General features: G+C 34.9%; 1 pseudogene; it reads right to left on the minus strand.

The window, feature by feature from the left end:
* Positions 1-1,258: 1,258 nt before the first annotated feature.
* Positions 1,259-22,715, minus strand: LOC100029869 (importin subunit alpha-1-like; annotated as a pseudogene).
* Between the last annotated feature and the right edge of the window lie 214 nt (positions 22,716-22,929).

Genomic DNA, 22,929 nt, shown 5'->3' on the forward strand with positions numbered 1-22,929 from the left:
TCCATAGTTAGAAAAGCCATCTCCTTCACTATTTATAATACGACCTTATATATCTGGATCTTGTTTATACTTGCAGATTATTTTAGTAGGTGGTATAAGACATTAGTTTGAATCTATTTTTTTTTTGATACACTGATGTCCACTTTTCCTAATTGTTGTTGGATAGAAAGTTCTTGTCCTAGTTCCTTGAGTCCTTTTGTTTATCAAACACTAAGCTTTATGTTAGTTTCTTTTTGGGATCTTAGATTTCTAATATATTCCTCTGATCAATTTTTCTATTTTTAGCCAGTTCTCAAATGGTAGTAGTCCTAGGTCCTCTCCTTTTCTGTGTATATTCATGGCTCCCCTAAAAAAATTTGACCTCTTGCCCTTTCAGATAAATTTGGTTATTTTTTCTAGTTCTTTAAATAAACTTCTTTGTAGTTTGATTGGTATGACAATGAATAAAAAGAATTAATTGACATAAATACTATCATTTTACTATGTTGGAGCAGCCCAATCATGAGCAATTGATATGTCTCTCTCTATATATATGTCTTTGTTTCTGTAAATATTATTTTATAGTTCCTTTTATTCGGTTTCTGTATGTATTTTTGTAGGTGGACTCTCAAATTTTTTTTTACATTCTGCAGTTATCTTGAATGAAATTTCTCTACCTATTCTGGGTTATTTGGGGGAGTATAGAGACAAAGTCTATTGATATATTTTGTAAAATATCTTGATTATTTGCAGAACTTATTGTTTTAACTGTTGAATATCTAGGGTTCTCTAGATATACCAATATATCATCTAAAAATGATAGTTTTTTCTCCTTAACTATTATATTATCCTTTATCTGTTATAATTAATTATTACATCTTATTCCCTATATTTCCCTTTCTTATTATTGCTATAGTTAGCATTTCTAGAAAAATATCAAATAAGGTGATATTAATGGATATACTTGTTTTATTCTTGGTCTTATTGGAAAGACCTCCAGTTTATGCTGACTCTTCATTTTTTGGGGGACAGGAAATTAAGTTTTTATTTATGAGGTACTGAAAGACAGGATATTCCACATAAAAATAAAAATGCTATTGTGGATAGACACTTCATACACTAGGTGCAGTTCTAACTATTCATGGATGCTTTAGGGCTACATTAAAAAGCCACATTAAAAAAAGAAAGATCTTAGTGAAGAGATAGTAAGATGAAAATAAACCAAGAATAAGGTATATATTGTAAAAATCTAAAAGTTAAAGGTCTTAGGAATGTCATCTCAAATGTGGTAGATATAGCCATTGGGAATAGATTCAGGTATATTTTCATCTTCTGTGGAGAAATACTTTTCAGTTAAGCTTGAGGAAACCTTATACTATTTCATTTTCTTGGAACTAGAGAGCTTCACTTTTGTCTAGTCCTCTACATTCTTCAATTAGGATACAATTTTTCAGTTTTATTTAGTTTTTCAGCAGCCAGAAAATATTTGAAATTGCATCTGAAATAACTGGGACAATTTTGCTGTCTTTTGCAGACAAGAGGTTGACTAAGGGTTCCAGAATTCCATTTAGAACAAGCTACACAATCTGTTCAATTGTTCCACCACTTGTGTAGTTTGTGGCAGCCCATATAACATCTTTATGTGATTCAAAGTCTCCTTTTGACAGAATTCCAACCAAGTACGGAACTAGTCCATGATTTATAACTTTCTGTTTTTGGTCCTGATGGCCCACCTTTTTCTGGAAATTGGTTTTGGAATGAGTAAGCAGGCTAGGAAAGACAGCAAATGTTCCTGAGTCTATGACAAGCAAAGCTTGTTCATCTTTCCCCTTGACAATGCTTCCTGTAGACTGTAAGGAAGGAGTCATTTCTGGTAATTCACCAGATCCTAGAAGTTTCACCTTTTCAGTTTTCACAACCACTTCACTATTGCCATTTGCACCATCTGTGAACCTAACCGGTATCTATAAGAACTTTTGGATCATCATGATCTAAAAGGTAAACAAAGAAGGGAAGAATTTCTCATTGGAGGAGCACAATTCTTGTCATGATAACAATATGAAAATGTTCAGGTAAGATTTCTTAAGACAACATGTGTTAGTGATGATATATCAGGACTTGCAAGCACAGCTAAAATAGGATCTGTTACATCAATCTTGATTGCCAAATCTCTATAGGTTGAACTATCATTTGCAATATTTCCCAGAGCCCATACTGTCTCTTCACTCATGTGAACCTGGGAAGGAGCCAAACAGGACAATGAATGCAGGTACATCTACATCCCTAGAAAGGAATTTTCTAGCAGCTTGGATAAACGAAGTTGAACCTCCAGATTATTACTAGCTATGCCTTTGACAGTTTCTTCAACAGACCAAAGAGCAGAGCCCTGGTTATTCATTTATTTGTTTATTCATTCATTTATATATTTATTTGTTTATTGCAGAAGAAAAGTAGTGTTATCAGGAAACATTCTGATATTTCTTCTTTTCAGCATCTTGTCATCTTTCTTAGCTTTCCTCAGTTCTACATTCACTTCAACACATTGTCCTCTCATTTCTATGCTGTCTTTCTCTTTGTTTTTCAACCCTTCTAAACCAGGCAGCCGGAGTATTAGCATCTTCATTGGTGGGACTTGATAATGTTCAATGCTGGAAGAAAAGCAAGGAGGGACATTGCTAGAACTTATTGACCCCAAAGGGGAAGTGGGAGGAAGTTGCCACTAAGTCACTGTTAAACTTCAAGCAGTCACTACAGATTAATTAAAAAAGTGGTACGTGTCTGACTCTTCATTTTAGAAAGACATTATTTACCATATTAAGGCAAAGTACTTTTAGTTCTAATTTAAAAAATATATATATAAATGGATGCTATATTTTGTTTAAAGCCCTTTGAGGGAGGGGAGGAGAAAATCTAATCAGGTGATTTTAATAATTTTTGTTATCAATATAATCTCTTATATTTATAGTTTTCCTAATATTAAAGCAACCCTGTAGGCTTAGTATATATTTAATATGGCTACAGTTAGAAGCTTTTTAATATATTACTGTAGCTTCTTTACTAACATTTTATTTACATTTTTATGTCAACATTAATTAAAAATATTGGCCTATAGTTTTCTTTTTTTATTAAGTAACAATGGCATGTTAATATTACAGAAGGAATTTGGAAGGATATCTTCTTATTTATCTATTTTAGCAGTTTATGCAATATTGGAATTAATTGTTCTTGAAGATTTGATAAAATTTGCTTGTAAACTCCTCTGACCCTAGGGTTTTTGTCTTTGGGAACTCGTTAATGACTTGTTTATTTTTTCCCCCTCTGAAATTGGGTCTTAAATGTTTTTTTTTTCTTGTTTTGTTCATGTAAACATTTTATGTTTTTATCAGTGTCCATCTATTTCATTTAAGTTATCAATTTTTTTGGCATTGTTGTTCAGTCATTTTTCAGTTTTGTCTGACTCTTCATGACCCCATTTGGGATTTTCTTGGCAAAGACGTTGCAATGGCTTGTCATTTCCTTTTTTAGCTCATTTTATAGATGAGGAAAGTGAGGTAAATAGATTAAGTGACTTACCCAGGTTCTAACATTTAGTAAATGTATGAGGCCAGATTTGAACTCAAGATGAGTCTTCTTGACTCTATGCACAGTGCTACCTAGCTGCCTCTAATTACATAAAACATTTTATTATAATTTCTTTCTATTTGTTGTGAATTCTTCCCTTTCATTTTTGAAACTGGTAATTTGATTTTCCTCTTTCTTTTGAAAATTAAATTAGCTAGTGGTTGATCTATTTTAGTTCCCAAAGTGCTTGGGAAAAACATAGAAATGAAAGTACTTGGTCCAGCTCAGTGCTGTAATGATGTCAGCACTGAAGCACATTGGTCTGAATATAGACCTTTTCAGAGTTTCTAGTTTTATTAATTTGATAAGATGTAAACATTTAAAAAATCTCTTCTTTGACTTTTAGAACTTCTATTTTAATGCTTAAAAGTTTAAAATGTATTGGTTTTCTACTTTCTTTTTAGGTCTATACTTACTTTATTCATCTGTTCATTCTATATTTTGTTTAAGATTTAATTTTGTTGCTTTAAGTTCATACATTAAATGTATTCGATACTGTTCTGTTACACTGAATCATTGTGTTTTAACTGTTAGATATATTCTGTTACCTTTCCCTTATGACTACTGAACAAAATATTGTAAAATATTGTAAAAGGTCACAAACAGCCTTTTTTTTTCATTTTGCATTTGTTAATTGTCACATAGATAATGGATGGACTCAACCTGGCTAACAATCTTTAGAGAATTTAATAAGCTAAGAATTTAATTGTAATGTTAAGGGGTCTTCAGAAATAATTTTAATTAACTAGTGGTTTCTGAATGGATGAGTTTTTTTATATTTATATTTCAAAGAATGTTGTATTAAAGGTAGAGAAACAAAGAAATGTCCCTACCAAAGGTATTTCTATGAAGGAAGAAGCCAAAAAGAGCTGCAAAATTCTTCAGTTTAATTTACTTCCACAATCTAGATTTCTTGGTGATGTTCTAGACCCAAATAAATTTTACTTTGTTTAAAAATATACTTGCCAAGGTTAAAAGATTTGCTATGTCTGTAAAAATTGTGACAAATATCCACCAGTTCATAAGGTTTTTAAAAATTGTTACTTTGTGAAAATCATTTGCTTATACTCACAGTGGATCATGGTCAGGTTTGAAGAGGAAATGGATCTCATTTTTGATGAAAAACCTTTGTATTCTACATTTCCTTAGCTGACAAAGTGTCAATGATTGTATATAATTTTGGTTTTTAAAACTCTTATTATTGTTTTTGCTTGCATGTGCAATATACTATTTCAGTTTTATTTTTTTCTCTCTGTTTTGTATTTGAAGCTGTAAACCTCAAATTTCCTTAGACTTATAATTGTTGAAAATTTCACCATTGGGATATTTCATACTTGGAAAATTTCTTACTGATAGTCTATTGGAATGGGAACTCCATTGGCATGGGAGGTTCCTTCTCTTCCCTTCTTAAGATTACTTTAGGACAGAAACCCTTTGCTGAACAATGGAAAGGACTTTGACCTATGCTTAAGCATAGAACAGGAATTTCTTTGAGTCTTGATTGATTTTAGAATTGATACAATGGAGATACTTGGAATAAATCTCCACCCTATTCAGTCCTAATAGGATTGAGTAAGGGCTGCAGCCTAGATCAAAATTTAATTATTCCAATCTCTACCATACTCAAGTTAACAGGATTTAGAAAGGGCTGTAGCAAAGGAGTATAGATTTAATCATTTGAAAATATGACCTTCAACAGACATGTGCAAAAGCCAGAAACCTCTGGGCGGTCCTGGGTTAAGCGAGAGCCTCCATTGACAGGGAAATTGATGAAGAGTGATTGGTAGATGTGAGGACTGAGGGGAGGCAACTTGGATGGTGTCCTTAAAGATAGGAGGGTCTGGAGAGAGTGGGGGTGGAGTTTTTGGTCGGTGTGGTTCCTGGGCTCTGAGGAAGCTTGCTCTGAAGGAAGCTGAAGGTGGGGGCCTCTGAGACTGTTTCTCCATTTTGGACACGTGAGTAATAGGGACTGATCTCTTTTCTTTGCCCCAGCTATCTAAGGGCTTGGGCCTTTTGGCCCAGCCTAAACAGAAGGGGTATTTAAGCCCTATTCCCTTCTCTCCCCTTTCTCTCTCTATATATATCTCTAATTCCTTTCTTGCTCCTATTGTAATTAAACTCCAAAAAAGGCTGACGGCTGACTTGAGTTTTTCATTTAGGAATTACATAGCTGATTCCTTGGCGACCTTAAATTAATATATATCAGTCTTTTAAAGTGATTCCCTTGTAACAAAGCATATGTCACTAGCATTGAGATTTTCTTGAACTTTTTTGATTTTGCAGTAATATAAGTTTAAAATATATTTGCTTTAATGTCAATGCATACCCCAAAAGCTTGAGACTATAAAAAATGATGCCACTGATTGTTTAAAAAAGAATTATGGGGTTTTGCTTAATGATTCTGTTTGATTCCAGGATAAGAGAATACAATGATTGTTTAAAAAAGAATTATGGGGTTTTGCTTAATGATTCTGTTTGATTCCAGGATAAGAGAATACAAAAAAAAAACATTGCACAGTGTCAAAGAAGCACAAAAATAAACTGCATATTGCCTATCGAGCACAAGGTCAAAGAGACCAACCAATCCCAATGAGATTCATAAAAATTATGAGCCAAAACAAGAGGACTTGAACTTGTTTGGGGTTTGAGGTTGTGGCTGTTTAACATGTGTTAAAGGCAGTTCTTCCTTGTCCCATATTCTACCAAGTATCTCAAATTTGGCTCCTACCTGGCTCCTATAATCTAGTCCCTTTTCTGTCTTTCATGGTGTTGCACACTTTCTATTGTCCTGGCTACTGATTGGATAAATGCATAATTACTTAAATCATTTTAATTGGGCCCTGATTCAAAAACCTATTATGAATTTATTTTTCTTTTACTTAGAATTTTTACACATAAGACTTTGATAGTCTATATTTAATCTAGAACTTATTTTTTATTTGAATTTTTAAAAATATCTTTTTTATTTTTCTTGCCAATTGATTCATATATCTCATAACTCAGCCATGTGTGCCTAAGTGATCCCTGTGTTTTTCAGCACCCTCTTCAGGGGGGAAAGTATTATTATTATTTTAAATTGCAAATTTTAAATTCTTTTTGAGAGTAACTTTAGGTTAAGAAACATGATACCTCTCTAAACCCAGAAAATGAACTCTTCTTAGAAGGTACCATGAAGATGCCTCCATAGACCACAAGCTACATAAAGAAGATCTAGAATGAACTTTGGGTGTGGTTAATTGAACTGAAGGTTGATTGTATATTTAATTGGAATGTATACTCTTAGAAATTATTGGTTTTGTTCTCTTTTCCTCTTATCATCAAATTATTGCAATTTCAAAGTTAGCATGTTTACAAGACCCACTGGAGAGACTAGTTTTCCATGGGTCTCAGGGGGGAATGTATGATTGAAAATCTGTTACCCTAAAAAAGAACTACATATCCCAAGAGTCCACTGACTTCCTGTCATTACATACTTCCTGAAGACAGAGGATAAAGGGCGTGGGCTTTGGAGGCTCCCTCTATCTGATGTAGAATCAGCATTGATGGTGGTGAGTGGGGTTGACTAAAAAATGGCTAACCAGCCATGGGCATGTGGTCTTTATTTTGTATCTTCTTTATTCCTTGATTTCTAATGATCATTAATAAATCTCTTAAAATATAATATTATTATTGAGATTTAATTTTAACTTTTATATAACCCAGTGTCTGGGATACAAATATTTAACAAATGTTTGGACTGAATTGCTGTTATAGAGGTCAACTGAATTTTCCAATCCATAATTCCCCCCCAACCCTCCACCAATCTTTTGTTGGAGAATATTGAACCAGATGGACCAGTAGTTTGAAGTACCAGGAAACTTCTTGACTTAACAAAAAAGCCATTCATTCATTTATCTATTTATTGAACTATTGCCTATTAAATCTCTCCCATTCTATTTCTGAGTTGTAGGAGGGAAGGGAAGGAGATGGTTTGGTTCTTATAATTATGGAAAATGTATGTTGAAAATTATTATTGCATGTATTTGGGAAAATGAAATATCTTCAAATTAATAAAGAAATAAATCTATCAAAAATGTCATATGCAAAGAAGTCTGTGTATATAGCCAGATAAAGAATGTAGTCCCAGGTCAGAGCCTGAGTTATAATCTTAAGTGTGTTTTATTAATCATAAGAGAGTTACTATATTTACTCAAATTGTGTGAGTCTATTTTATAATGTGCTTTATAGCAAAGTAATTCATGTAAGGGGCTATAGTGACCAGAAGGTCATATAAAGGTCATGGAGGGCAGAAAAGCCTAAAGTAGTATCAGAGGGCAGGAAAGACCTAAAGTGGCTTTGTAGGGTTTGGGGATTTGAGGAATTTCTTGAAAAGGAAGAGATTTAGGGATAGTTATGAAACTATGAAAGTATGTATATTTTTCAGTTTGAATTCTGAGGCTTCAAAATAGGGAAACTGTAGATCTCTGGCTTCTGAGATTTTTCTGCTTACAATAAAACCAGATCTTTGCCCCAGTTCCCCAAAATATCTCTAATGTCTGTTGTACTTCTGATTAAAGGGATGAATGTTTGGTTGATAAACCACTTCATTTATCGTCAGTACCTTTGGTTGCTTCTGCCTCTCTGATTGGAGGACTAGAGAGTGGAGCAAAAAACTCCACCTATAGCCTCCTTTAATAGAGGGCTCAAAATTTCAGCCATCTCTTTATTTGCCACAAGCTGCTCTGCTTGGTTTCTACTCCATCATCTTCGACTCATATTCTTTTGCACTTTCTGTCCTCTGCTTTTCAGTTTCCTTTTCTGTATTGTTTTCCCCAATTAGACTGTAAGCTCCTTGAGGGCAGAAACTATTTTTCTTTTTCTTTTTTGTATTTCTAGCATTTGGTAAAATACTTGGCACATAGTTGGCACCTGATAAATATATATCATATCATCTCAAAAGAAGAGAATTAGATTAGGCATCAGAAAACCCAAGACCTAGTTTAGACTCTGCTATAGAATCTTGGACCAACAGCATTAGTACTCTGAGATTGTTTTCTCTCTGGGAAGTGGGAATAATGTTTTAATTCTTCATAAAGTCTTGAGGGAATTGTTGTATGATAAAGCACTTTGCAAGTAATTTATATTTCTATAATACTTTCTATTCTGCAAAGTGCTTTTTTCTAACTGAACTTCATAATGGCTCTGTGAGGGAAATGACATAGGTATCACTCTCATGTTATAGACAGGGAAACTGAGGCTCAGGTTCACATCTGTAGTAAGTGTCTGAGAACTTCAGTTCACTCGATCCATTTTGTAAACTTGAACATGCTTGACATCAGAATGTGGTTGTATATTTGTAGGGACAACAATAGTACATAGCTTACAAAGTGTTTGGGAGAATCAAGAAAATAAAAGTGCTTGGTCCAGCTCAGTGCTATAATGATATCAGTACTGAGGGACATTGGTCTGAATATAGACCTCCTTGGAGTATCATGCTTCCAAGTTGAGAAATCTATGAAAGAAAAAATGTACCCAGAATTATAATCATTTGTATTCCTGAGCGTCCTGGTCTATGCATTCCTTCTGTTGTTACAAACCAGAACTCACCTCTGCTTTCCCATCTGTATAATTCTTGTCTAGGCTGTTCTGGAACACCTCCATTGAGAATTTTTCTTAAACTACTGGAGGACTTCTGCTGTTTCTTTTCATAGTTATCATGCAACACCCACCCTGTCCACTTGCCATTCCTCACTCTTACTAGATAACATGAGTACCTCTTTGTCTGGTCATACATCCTAAGAATATTCCTTTACCCCTCTAACTTTCCTATAAGTAACTATCTTGTCTCTATTCATATTTATTCCTTTTACACTCATTCTGTATATTCTGAAAGATATACATACTTGTTATTGCTCTCCTATTAGAATATAAGGTCCTTCCAAGAAGTTATTGTTTCATTTTTTTGTCTCTGTACCTCTAGCACCATATGATGCATAATAGGTATTTAATAAATTCTTGTAGACTGATTGTACATTTTCTCCCTTAATAGATTGTGAGCTCCTCAAAGGCAGGGACTGATTTTTTGCTTTTGTTTGATTCTCTAGTGCTTAGCACAGAGTAGGCACTTAAATGTTTATTTGACTGATTGTATGATTGGGTCATAAAGTAAGGAAGGTAGAAAGAAAAGGCTTGGGTATGATTTATTATTATACTAAAAGTGAGAAAGGATAGAAAAACACATACAAGAGAGAAAAAGAGCGACAGAGAGACAGAGACAGACAGAAAGCGACAGACAGAGAAAGACAGAGAGAGAAGGAAAGAAAGAAAGAAAGAAAGAAAGAAAGAAAGAAAGAAAGAAAGAAAGAAAGAAAGAAAGAAAGAAAGAAAGGAAGGAAGGAAGGAAGGAAGGAAGGAAGGAAGGAAGGAAGGAAGGAAGGAAGGAAGAAAGGAAGGAAGAGGCTCAGAGGGGATAAAAGAAGGGAGAGGGGAGGGGAGAAGATGGGAGGAGAGGAAAGGAGGAGCAAAGAGACAGAAACAGAGAGACAAAGAGAATAAGAATGTATGCATACTCATACATGAGTATCACATATATACATGAGTATATATATATATGTGAAGTATATAGTCTAGTAACTGTCAATGAATTAGGATGAATCAGATCCCCAAATCTAGGGTAAGAGAGATTAGGCCAAATGAGCAATTTCTTTCCTAGTTTCATTGGGGGCGGGGCAGGAGGTGTGTAGAAATAGGAACCTCATCATTATCCAAACACAACACTAACATGAAGGGGTGAAATAATTTATCGTTAAATTACAGGCTGACCTATTCAGCATTGTAATTTTAATGTAAGACTAACCTTTGAAAATAGATGGAGTGATATCAATTATTAAGAAGAAGACATTCATCAGCTAGATGGTGTCTATTAGTAATTTTCTGCCTGAATAGTTATCTCATGGAGTACAGTTGCTGCCGCTTCTGAGCTGAGGGAAAATGAAGGGCCCAGTTACCCTTTCGTGACTTGTATGGCTGTTTTTAATCAGCTTCTATGTTGTCACATAAAATGAAGAGATTGAAATATGATCTAATGGGTTGTGTTGCTGTAGACTTGCAGTTCCTTCTGATTGAAACATTAGGCATTGCCTCAGTTTTGGAGGGGAAAAGGAGCTTGTGCCTTCCCAGATGTCGGTTTGCCTAGGATTAATCAATTAAATCAATATTTATCAGCTTCCCCTATGATAAGACTGTGTAGTCAACCTTCTCTGGCTCCAAAGTACCTATAATTTAATCGGGGAGACAAAATTGACATCCGTGAAACAAATAGAGAGTAATACAGTATAGATGCTAGAGGATGTACCCAAAGTCCTAATCATTTGGAGATTGGAGAGAATGAACTGGAGTCATCGATACTGGACTATGTGATGCAAGGGAAAAGATGGATGGATCTAGAGATAGAAGATCTGAGTTTGAATCCTGGTACTGCCACTAAAGTGTGGTATAATCAGGAGCACAATCCTTCTCTTGCTGGGTTTCAGTTTCTTCACCTGTAATGTGAATGGTTTGGACTAGAATGATCTGGGTGGTCTTGAAGTAGGTCACTTCATAAAGTGAGTCCAGACACCCCAAAATTCAATTATTGGAACCATTATAAACTACCAGCTGGGACAGACTTCCCTAGTGGAAGCTGCATCAGACTGACAGAACAGGATAGTTTATATAGGTTACAAGATACAAAGTTATTTCCTTTCACAAATAGGTTCTTATTTGAGAGTCAACAAAAACCTTATCACAAACACAGGTGTGTGTGGTTAGAGACAATACTTAGGTTATTCAGGGGTTGTTAATTTTTACTTAATTGTACTTAATTCACTTATCCCTAGTTAGCTAAGTATTATCTTGCATTTCATCTGAACCTCTTTGATATTCCTGAAATTCCTTTGTTTCTTTTCTCTTTTTTTTGTGCTTACTTTATTAAACTAGATGTACAATTTGCAAATTCTTTTCAATAGAAATTTTAAAAGCAAAATTATAAAAGTCTTTCAATAAAAAAATTACATAGTTAACAACAAAATTACACTTTTCTCTATAATACAGTTTCTGAAATACTGTCTGAAAAATTAAATATGTTTTCCATGAACTGATCATTATAACCTTAGCTGCAATGCTGTACTTCAATGAGGATTTTCACAGTTATTTCAATTACTCATCAATAGCAGGCTCATTACTTGACACAGAACCCAAAGTTCATGTTTAGAAGATTTAAAAATAAAACTTGGCATCAAACATGAAGGCATAAAAAGGCTTGTTTCTTAACCTTCTCAATTCTCATCCCTAGTCTAGTCTGCCCCAGCATAATCTGCTTGACCTCCTGGGGGGGGGGGGCTGGGTCTGTTTCCTAAAAAATGTAGGGAGGGATTGATCTGCTTTATCTATTTCAATTTTATTATCTTCCCTTATTCAGACTATGGACTACTTCAGTCTCAATTCTAATCGCCTACATTGTAAGATCCTTCCCAGATCTAACATTGTATCTTTTGAGATAACTTCTGTTTCTAACAGTGCAATTCCAGTTGGAGAAGGCTCTAGGTGTGGCCCAACTAGTGATATCTTCTAAAATGAGCTACTAAACATTCTCCTCAGGATTCTGTCCCTTAGGCTGTGAAGGCTATGAAGTCTGAGGGCACCACATTGCACACCATTCAGAATAAGCTTTCAATATCTGTCTCCCTCTCTCTGTCTCAGTCTATCTCTCTCCCTCTCCTTCCCTCCCTTCTCTTCTCCCCATTCCACTTCTACTTTTGGTGGTGATATATCCCCAGAAGAGTACTTTGGGCAATTTCTGACGTTTATTGGGCTTGGTCTTTGTCTCTAAAATGACGGAGAATGGAAGATGCTTGCTTCTATGATTTATTTCCCTTAATATCCATTAATAGCTACTAGTCTATGAATAAAAACGGTAGCTTAATAACTAATTTGAATAATATGCAGGCCCCTCAAAGATAAGGATAACAAAAGACTGCTAAGTACCCAGGGGTTATACTCTTTTATATGTTATCACACCACTAGTTAAAGAGAAGATTTGTGTAATCCATGACTTGGATTATAGCTCCCAGTTCCCTGGAGGTCTGGTCCTTTACACCTTCCCCTTCCCCCTCTTCTGGGGTTCCCCATACCATTATGGAATTTGGGTAGGGTTTCCTGTCTCTGTCAATGGACAAAGCCCTCACTGATTATTTTCCCTCAATTTTAGGGATCCAGTCATCCTAGTTCCATTTAAGCAGTTAACAGTCAAATTAGATTTTACAAAGAAATATTTACTTCACAAATATAATAAAAATAAACATATAGATATTACCTTTGGGGAGGGGCCATAATCCTCCCTATAGCATTTTAATGGATGGGGGGTGGTTTAGGATCACAGCTTAGCTCAGTTCCTTAGTAGCATTAATAATACAAAATCCAAATCTAAAGACCCCCTTGGGTTTACATCCCTAATCTTGGCTTCTCAAGGCTTCCTTGACTGGCTGGTGGTAACATCTCTCCTGGAATCCCGGGCTGTAAGGTTGCCCAAGGCTTGAGCTCTTGGGGTGGGAGTCCTGACCATGTCCCTAGACCTGAAAAGAACAAATGAAACAGATCAAAATGTCAAATCCATTTCTTGGGCTACAGAGCCTTAAAGGCAGACAAGATGGTTCTTTGCTCAGCTTACTTCACAGTGCCTCTGCTCTGTGAACCCTTCAAACTTGGACTGTATTATTGGAGGTGGGGGGGGGGTGTATAAGGGAGGAAGAAGAGAGAGAGACAGAGAGAGAGAGAGAGAGAGAGAGAGAGAGAGAGAGAGAGAGAGAGAGAGAGAGAGAGACAGAGAGAGAGACAGAGACAGAGACAGAGACAGAGACAGAGACAGAGACAGGGACACACACACACAGAGACAGAGACAGAGAGACAGAGACAGAGAGACAGACAGAGAGAGAGACAGAGACAGAGAGACAGAGACAGAGACAGAGAGAGACAGAGACAGACAGACAGAGACACAGAGACAGGGAGACTGACATTTTTTAAAGATATAGCCAGTCTGACTATGTGTTCAATGGAAAGAGACTATGGAAATGAAGGCAATGGAAAGAGAACACATTACAAAATGTCTTCTTCCAGAAGCAAGTGTCTGGAGTCTTCTATATGTGTACTTCCCTAGATGACACAGGGCATACATCCATGGACCAAAGCTCTGTTATACAGGAAACATACAATCAGAGAACATGCATGGGTGGAGATATACATAGGGAGGATACATGACAGGTCAAGTCATTCCTTCAGTGTTACAAAGATACTGATTTTTTTCCTTCTGGAGCAACTGCTTCCCCTGTTGATCTGGGATCCTCTGCTGCTTTGTTTTCTCTCTCTCTTTTCTATAGGACTTCTCTGCTTCTTCAGCTACTTTTTGCTACTATCTGCTATTCCCGAGTTACTATGTGATCTCATCCCTCATAGAGGATGTTATAGTCCTTAGTTATAGTCCATTCAATGTTCCATCTTTGGCTCTTTTGTGATGCCACACTCAGTCAGATACATTCAGCCAGTTTAGACATTATAGAATTTACCCTCTTAAAGTGCTTTTTCTCTGGCTGTATTCAGAACTTCTGATCCTTAGTATCCTGACTGACTTGAGGTAAGAAACTTCCTTTCAGTTGCTATTTTACCCCGGTCATTAGTATGCATCCTTCAGATCCTACAAAGGAGCTAAATGGAGTTTTGGTGTTGAGATTCTCTTCAACTGGCACAGTGCTTCTTCTAGTTGCCATAAAAAACAACTTGGCGCAAGGCTTACTAGGACCAGGTACATCCTGAGACATTAGTAAATTCTACCTAAGTTCCTTGGTTCTATTTCCCTTATACATTCTGTCACCAGTAAAAGAAAATAGTCTTTTAAGGTGTCATTTTAGGGAATGCTCCTTTAGAAAACTATTTGGTACAGTCCAAAGAGCACTGGGCTTGGAATCAGAAAGACCTGAGTTCAAATCCAACCTTGAACATTAACTGTGTGACCCTGGACAATTCACTTAACTCTGTTTGCCTAAGTTTCCTTATCTGTAAAATGAACTGGAGAAGAAAATGGAAAACCATGCCAGTATCTTTGCCAAGAAAACCTTAAAATGGAATCACAAAGAGTCAGATATGATTGAACAATAACCACAATGGGTAATGCTCTTTGAATGCCAGAGCCTAAATCATCAGTACCTTTTCAATTAGAAAAGCAAAATTAGATTAGAAAGCAAAATTGGACAATATTCTGTTTATAAGAAAAACATTTGAAATATAAATAAACATTCATATAGAGTTACAATAAGGAGTTGGAGTAAAATATATTATGACTTATCTGAACAGAAAAAAATTGTGATCACCAACTATGATTTTAGACAAGGCAATAAGAAAAATAGACAATTAAAAGAGACTGAGGGAAATGACATTTCTTTGAAAGGTAAAATAGATAAAAAATTGATTTAATTACTTAGCATATATAAACTCAATGCCATAGTTTCTAAATGTTTTAAAGGGAAAACTAAGTGAAGTATAATGATTAATATATAATAAGCTATAATAGTAGGGGTCTTAATTTACTCATATTCATTCTAGAAAAATCTAATTTTAAAAATAACAGAAAGATATTAAAAACATGGGTATAATTTTAAAAAATTGAATATGACAGACCTCTAGCAAATGTTTAATAGAAACATAAATATACTCAGCTGTGCATTTCACTTTTATAAAAATTGATAATGTCTTTGGACATAAAAATCTTTTAAAGAAATATAGAAAATCAGAAATATTCAACTTTGATTGTAATGCAATAACTATTAAAAAGATGTGATAACAATAAGATGAAATATCAAAAGTTTGGGTATATAGCCAAATTAGTCCTTAGGAAAAATTTTTATATCTCTAAATATTTTTATTATTAAAAATAGAAAGAATATAACAATGATTTGGAAAATAACTAAAATCCTGGAAAACCAATAAATTGAAAACCCTTAAACATTAAAATAGAAATTTTAAAAATTAGAGAAGTACAGAACTGAAAAAACAAATCAATTACTAAAACTAGTAGCTATCTTTTTGGAAAAAAGGTAACATGGATAAGTCATTAGTTGATTTGACTTAATAGAAAGATGAGGGAAACCAAATTACCAGTGCTAAAATGTAATAGGAGAATTCACAAGAAAAGAAGAAATAAAGGATATGAATAGAAACTATTTTTACAACTATATACCAATTAAATAGACTACTTAAATAAATGCATGTTTACAAAAATACAAAATACCCAAATGAGCAGAATGAGAAATGGATAATTTAAGTAACTCAATTTCAGAGAAAGCAATAATATTCAAAAGAACTTTTAAAGAGAAAATTTCAAGACCAGAAGGAATGACAAGTAAATTCTATCAAATATTCAGAAAGTAATTCTTTAATTGTAGATTGTTTGCAAAAAGTAGTAAAAGGAAGGATGCTCTCAAATGCCTTCTGTGATCAATATAGTCTTCATATATAAACCAGGGAAAGTAAAAACAGTTGAAAAAATCTATATCCTTAATGAACATGGATACAAAATATTTTAAATGAAATGTTAGTAAAGCAAATAAAACAATAGAATAAAAGGTTATACATTATGATTCAGGTTGGATTTATACCATGAATATAGAGTTGGTTTAATACTAGGAAAACAATAAATATAATTCACTATACTAATAACTACAAAAATATCATTAATTATATTAACAGATATAGAAAAGACTTTTGACAGACTACAACACATTTCTGTCAAAAACATTAGAAAACATACGAGTCAAACTTTCCCTTAAAATAATCAATAGTAGGGGGCAGCTGGGTAGCTCAGTGTATTGAGAGCTAGGCCTAGAAACGGGAGGTCCTAGGTTCAAATCTGGCCTCAGGCACTTCCCAGCTGTGTGACCCTGGACAAGTCAATTAACTCCCATTGCAAAGCCCTTACCACTCTACTGCCTTGGAATCAATATAATTGATTCTAAGATAGAAGATAAGGGTTTAAAAAAATAATCAACAGTATATATCCAAAGCCAAGAATTACTATTATAGGTAACAAATATAAACTAGAATTCTTTCTAATAAATTTAAAGGTGAAATAAGGATGTCTACTGTTACTGCTTCTATTCAACACAGTATTAGAAATGCTAGTTATGGCAAAGAAATTAAGCTAATCATCACAAGTAAAGAAGAAACCAAATCATCATTTTTTTGAGATAATATGATGATGTACCTAAAAAACCCTAAAGATTCAGACAGAAAAATTATTTGAATCAGTAACTTCAACCAATTTGAAGGGTATAAAACAATCCATACAATCTTCAACACTTCTTTATAATACCAATAAAACCCATAAAAGAGACAGAAAATGTAATTCCATTTAAAATTACTACAGAATATATAAAACCCTTAGGAGTTTACCTTCTAAGATACTAAACTGTAAGGATAAATTTTTAGTGTTTTGACTTAAAATAAAAAATAAGTGGTTGCCATGGGAAATTCCCAAAATATGAAAATACCCAAGTCAGCTGGGATTTATGGAGATTTAAATTAATATAAATGAAGGAATTAAGGGAAGGAGAGAGAGAGAATAGCCAAGAAGTATAAAGGGCCTGGGCCTGAGCCTAAGGGAGAGTGAGCCAGTCTTTATCACTCACCACAAGATCATCTTCAAGCAAGCTCCAATCCTCACTTCAATTCCAAACTCCAACCAACTCCCTATAACTGACTTCCAATCCCAAACCCTCCAACTCAATAAGTACCTTCCTTTTAAAGAAATTTTCTCTTATGTCACCTCCCCTAAATTTTCATGTCTACCAATCAGAGTAGACACTTTTCCCCAGGACTGCCTATTCTTAATTCTCATCTTCTTTTGTTCTCACCTTCTTTGGTTAGATAAAATCCTCTGAGTATTTCACACCTCTTTTTTTAAGCTTGCCTTTTGTATGTTGCTTGACCTTTTAGTGATTAATTTAACCTTTATAGGTACTTAGCACCCTTTTGTATTAGATCTAAAAATAGACCCAGCTTAAGGTTCTAGCTTTACTATAAGTATGAGTTAGGGACTTTCATTGTTCAATCAGGAGTTTACAACTTTATCTTCCCCTAAGGCACTGTCTGAACAGGGTGGAGTAATTTTAAAAGTTCTCAATACATTCCTGATTAAGTATCTTCATTGTTAAAAATGGGGAATAGCTTAATCAAATCTTCTAAAGTACAGTCTGAGCAGTTTTAAGATTCACATTCATAATGATGAAAAAAAATTCAAAAATCTCAAGAGAAATAAGGAAAAGAAATGAGAATGAAGGTAGCTTATGAGGGACAGATTTGAAACTATACTATAAAGCAATTAATATTAAAGCCATCTGGAACTGGCTAAAAAATAGAGATCAATCTATGGAACAGATTAGTTACATAAGATATAAAAGCATAAATATCTAGTGCCTTAGTATTTGATAGACACAAATCCCTAGCTACTGTGATAAAGGCTCAATACTTGATAAAAAATATTGAAAAAAACTGGATAAGAGTATCAAAGAATTTAGATTTAAATCAGCTCCTCACATCTTATACAAGATAAGTTTTCAATGGGTATGAGGCAAGTATTGAAAATCACATCATAAAAATTAGAAAAACATGGGAAAAGTGTCTGCCAGATCTATTGATAGGAGAAAAGTTCATGATTAAAGAAAGGACAGAATCATAGAAGATAAGATAGATAATTTTGGCAATGTAAAATTGAAATGTTTTTTACAAAAACAAATTTAAATGAACAAAAATTAAAAGAGAAATAACTAGGAAAAAGTTAATTTGTAGCATGTTTCTGTTATAAAGTGTCATTTTAAAGATATATAAAGAACTGATTCAAATTGATTCTATTTTAATACTATTTAAAACCCTTAACCTTCTATCTTGGGATCGATACTCAGTATCTATTCCAAGGCAGGAATGGGTAAGGGTTAGGCAGCTGGGGTTAAGTGACTTGCTCAGGGTTATATAGCATTCAAATTTATAAGAATAAAATCCATTATTAATGGCTAATAAGATTAATGGTTTAAGCAGATAGTTTTCAAAGGAAGAAATATAGGCTATCAATTGTCATATAAAAAATTCTTCTAATTACTAAATAGAGCATGTGAAAGTGATAAATGTTGGAGTAGCTGTGGAAAAACAGACACACTGGTGTGCTGTTGGTGGACCTTTGAATGTCCACTATTCTGGAAAGCAATTTGATATTATATACAAAAAACTTACTAAATAATACTTGCCCTTTGACCCAACTATATAATTGCTAGGCTTAAGTGCAAAAGAGATCTAAGAAAAAGGAAAAGGTCCTATATATTCAGAAATATTTATTGTAGTTTTTTGTGATGGCAAAAAACTGGAAATTGAGTAAATGCCCTTTATTTGAAGAATGACTAACTAAACTTTGGAAAATGAATGTGGAACTTTGCAGTACTATTATTATGCTATAACAAATGAGATAATAGATGATTTCAAAAATACATATGTGTAAAGAATTATGAACTGAAGCACAGTGAAGTCATCAGAACCGGAAAAACAATTTATATTATAACATTTATATTATACAAATGAATAATTTTGAAGACTTTCCTAGGATTACACGGTTATTATATTATTAGAAGAAGGATTCTAACTTAGATCTTCCTGAGTCCAAGTCCAATACTGATATATTCTGCATCTTTCCTGAAATAAGAACAATTTATACACCACTGCAAAAACAACCAGCTTTGAAAACTGTAAGAACTATGATCAATACAATGACCATCCATGATTAAAGAGACCTGATGATGAAACACGCTATTCATAACGAAAAGCTAAAGGACTAAAGGTGCGGAATGAGACATACATATTTTTTGCATGTAGCCATTGAGGGAATTTGTTTTGCTTGAATATGTTTATTTATTACAAAGAATTATTTTTTCTTTTTCCTTTTTTTAATGGAGTGGTGGAGTGGGAAGGAGAAAAAATAAATTTGTATTAATTAAAAAAATAGAGAGGTGGGGGTGAAATATTGCATACATTTTTAGATGAGGTTACTGTAATAACAGTTTTGCTTAATTGCTTTACTTTGTTATAAGAGATCTCTCTAGAAGTAGGGGTAATCTGTAAATGTTTGTAATGTAAAACTAATAAAACTTTAAAAAAGAGAAATTGACCTAATGAAGGTATTCAAAGTTTTTCCTTCTTCCTGAAGCATTCTCAAATGTAGTTGCTTTAGCTTTTTTTTAGCCTTCCAGATCTGCTGTTTTAGAACTTTTTGATGTGACAGGACAAGAAAGCATCTTAATTAAGAAACAGACTTTAAAAATGCAGTTAAGTATTCATATAAACTGCCCAGAAGGCCAAATTTACAGACTGTTTTCTTCAGGTTTCCTTCCTTCCTTCCTTCCTTCCTTCCTTCCTTCCTTCCTTCCTTCCTTCCTTCCTTCCTTCCTTCCTTCCTTCCTTCCTTCCTTCCTTCCTTCCTTCCTCCCTTCCTCCCTTCCTCCCTTCCTCCCTTCCTCCCTTCCTCCCTTCCTCCCTTCCTCCCTTCCTCCCTTCCTTCCTTCCTTCCTTCCTTCCTTCCTTCCTTCCTTCCTTCCTTCCTTCCTTCCTTCCTCCCTTCCTCCCTTCCTCCCTTCCTCCCTCCCTCCCTCCCTCCCTTCCTCCCTCCCTTTGTTCCTTCCTTCCTCCCTCCCTTTGTTCCTTCCTTCCTTCCTTCCTTCCTTCCTTCCTTCCTTCCTTCCTTCCTTCCTTCCTTCCTTCCTTCCTTCCTTCCTTCCTTCCTTCCTTCCTTCCTTCCTTCCTTCCTTCCTTCCTTCCTTCCTCCCTTCCCTCCCTCCCTGTCTCTCCCTCTCTGTCTGTTTGTCTGCCTATCTGTCTCTCTCTCTCTCTCTCAAGCTATTAAGCCTGGCCCAAAACACACTATTATTTCATTTTCCTGCAAATTGCAGATAAAAATATCAGCAGTTTAACAAACAACACAGGGAGAAAAATGTTAACTGTATGACAGTCTTCCTGGAGAGACTGATGTAAATGCTACTTGATGAAATATATTCTTTGGAAGGTCCTTAAAACCCTGGGGACTATTCTAAACCAAAAAACTTGGAACCAGGGTATTGTTTGATGCTTCTCCTTTCACCACAGGAACCTGAGAAGGTGGGGTGATGAGCCTGGTAGCTGAATGCCAGGCTAGGGGTTAGGAGCTGTAAGTTCAAGTCTCAATTATATTTCATATAATTATATAATATAATATATAATATATTGGCTCAAATATCGGCTTTACTTTCCTTCCCTAAATTAGGCTTGTATAAAACTTGAATCTAATCTATAATCAATATTATTTTAAAGCATATATATGTATATACATTCACACGCTACCTATGCTAGGTAGCATAGTAGATAGAGTTCCAGGCCTGGTCCCAGGAAGAATCATTGTCTTGAGTTCAAATCTAGCCTCAGACATTTACTGGCTGTGTGACCTTGGACAAGGGTCTTAACCCTATTGTCCTTGGTTTCCTTGTGAAGCAGACAAAGATCTATAGTTAGTCCTAGGGAGAAGGAATCAGGAAGCCTTAACAGGCTTGAGTTTAATATAGCATATGGTATGTGAGGAGATGACTCCACAATGATGGAATGTACCCTGTCCTGCAGTAACACTAATGGCACAACTCCTTCTGTCAGATAATGCTTGCTTGCTTCTGCCAAACCCAATAAGGAAATGTATGTATGAAAGTATTTAGAGGTCACCTGTTTCTGCCTATCTAAACTCCTATAAAAGCTGCATGAAACTTCTGTTCAGGGCAACTCTCATTAGGAGGGCGTCCTGTCCAGTAATAAATAAATAAATAAACAAATAAATAAAGGTTCCACTAATTCAAACTTCTGGGTATCTTGTTATAATGGAATTGGTAGGGGAATGAACAAGAAGGAAACATATAAAAATTTAGATTTATTGTTGTGAAAGGGAGGAAGGGAAAAGGGTTAGGAGAATAAACTGTAATTTCTATAAATCTGTCTTATTCTAAGCTAAACAATAAGTTTCCCCAATAACCAAATCTCATGTCCTTCAGGAGAGAAGTGCCAAGACTGTTGTGAGAACCTTTCCCCAGATCTTGACCCTTAGGCTCCCATGTGACTCTTTGCCACATGCTCCTGTCAATCACCTGACATTTGCAACACATAGTTCTTTTTGCAAATGTCCTCTCCCTATCACAATCTGGATGTTGTTGCATGAAGTGCTCTACTTCATCATCTTTAAAATGAGTTAGAGAAAGAAATGGCAAAATATGCCATTATCATGAAGAATCAGATGCAACTGAAAAACAACTGAAATACACTCACATATCTTGTCCCCACCCCACAAGCTATTAAAGTTTAAAACTAAATTAAGACTTAAAAAACCCTTTCTATAAATATATACATACATATGTGCATCTATGTACCTATTTTTTATATATATAGACTTGGTCATATACACTTATGGGTATATGGAAATACATACAAATACACATAAACACATAGACAGACATATATGAGAATGTTATAGTCTGATGAATACACAGCTAGCTTAGAATGAGGAAAACCTGGGACCAGGTCCTGCCTTTGATATACCCCATCTTTTTGGCTCTTGGCTTTTTTGTGCCCCAGGCAACAATCGAAGGCATTAAGCAGTAGAGACATTGATAACCTTCATCTTTAGAGAGTTTCTCCATCTAGAAGCTCTTCAAATCAATGAAAAATCACAGGTCTAGCTCCTATCTACATCCATGCTTCTGTCCATCTGTCTGTCTGTCTGTCTGTCTGCCTGTCTACCTATCATTTACTTTTAAACCTATGTCACATATATGCAAATATATAATCACATTTAGGAAAATCTTCCAGCCCTCTGATCCTGTGACATTGCAGAGCAGAAGGCTGGGTACTGATGAAGTCTTCTTCCTGTGTGCTGAGCTCTATTTTGCTTCCTGGGGGTTGCCCTCCCCATCTCTTTTAGGCTGGCCTTATCTCATACCTCTAAGGAGTGTAAGGGAAGACATGATGACAAATCCCGTGGTGATTTGTCCAGTCTGGGCCATGGAGCGAAACAAAGAATGATGCATTACAAGGGCTGCAAATGTTCCTTCCCCGTAATGACATAAATATTAGATTTTGCTGAAAAATGACATGTGCGCAATGGAGCCATTAAGAATCCTCACAGAAGCGGGGAAGCCAAATGACCCGCTAACATTCTCTTAATAAAGTGTGATTTCCACTGACGGCCCCCAGGAAGAAACCTGACTGGACAGAGTT

The sequence above is a fragment of the Monodelphis domestica genome, chromosome 1 (genome assembly GCF_027887165.1).
Source record: "Monodelphis domestica isolate mMonDom1 chromosome 1, mMonDom1.pri, whole genome shotgun sequence".
Lineage (NCBI taxonomy): Eukaryota > Metazoa > Chordata > Mammalia > Didelphimorphia > Didelphidae > Monodelphis > Monodelphis domestica.